Raw genomic sequence first — 809 nt, forward strand, 5'->3', positions numbered from 1 at the left:
TCAATCAAACACAACAAGTTTTTCATACTCTTCACTAGAAATAGCTTGCATCATGACACTTTCTGGACTCAAAATTCCACCTTCCTCCAAAAACAAACTCACAAGATTCTTAGAAAATCCACTCACAAGTGCCACCCCTTTTTCATTACTAGGTACTGGTGTTGCCTTTGAATCCCTCAAATTCCAAAACACAATTTCAGGTACATTGCTATAACCATTTTCCTTAAACTTCCTTTGTATCACATTATAATCTGTCTCCCATGGCCTTGTTGAAGCAACATCAAACTCCATGTCACTAAACACAAACAACCTCTTTATCATTTGTTCCTCACTCTAACTCCCCTTCATAGCAACTTCAAGAATCTTATCAAACACTTTTTGAAAATCCGTATTACAACCCCATTCCATTCGCGTAATAAATTGAGTCTTTTCTATCAAAGTTTTCCCTAGGGGTGTTTACGGTTTGGATAAAAATCGATCCAAATCGATAAAATAAAATTGATTTTATTTGGGTTTGGTTTGGTTTGGTTTTAGATTTTTGAAAACAGATAGTATTTGGTTTGATTATGGTTTTATTCGGAAAAAACCGAAGAAATAATCGAACCGAACCGATGAATTATATACATATATTTTATTAATATACATACTTAATATATTATTTTTATTAACAATTTTAAAGATCTTATACATATTTTCATTAAAATTTCTTTATAATTTACTTATTGAAAGCAAAAATGCCCAAGATGAAACATTTATCTTATTGATTTCATGTATATGAGTGTCTATGACAATTCTTTGTGGGACTGAAA

General features: G+C 31.1%; 1 pseudogene; it reads right to left on the reverse strand.

The window, feature by feature from the left end:
* Window positions 1–809, reverse strand: part of LOC102582544 (uncharacterized) — a 3,206-nt pseudogene continuing 2,397 nt past the window's right edge.

This window comes from Solanum tuberosum, unplaced genomic scaffold (assembly GCF_000226075.1).
Source record: "Solanum tuberosum cultivar DM 1-3 516 R44 unplaced genomic scaffold, SolTub_3.0 scf00174, whole genome shotgun sequence".
Lineage (NCBI taxonomy): Eukaryota > Viridiplantae > Streptophyta > Magnoliopsida > Solanales > Solanaceae > Solanum > Solanum tuberosum.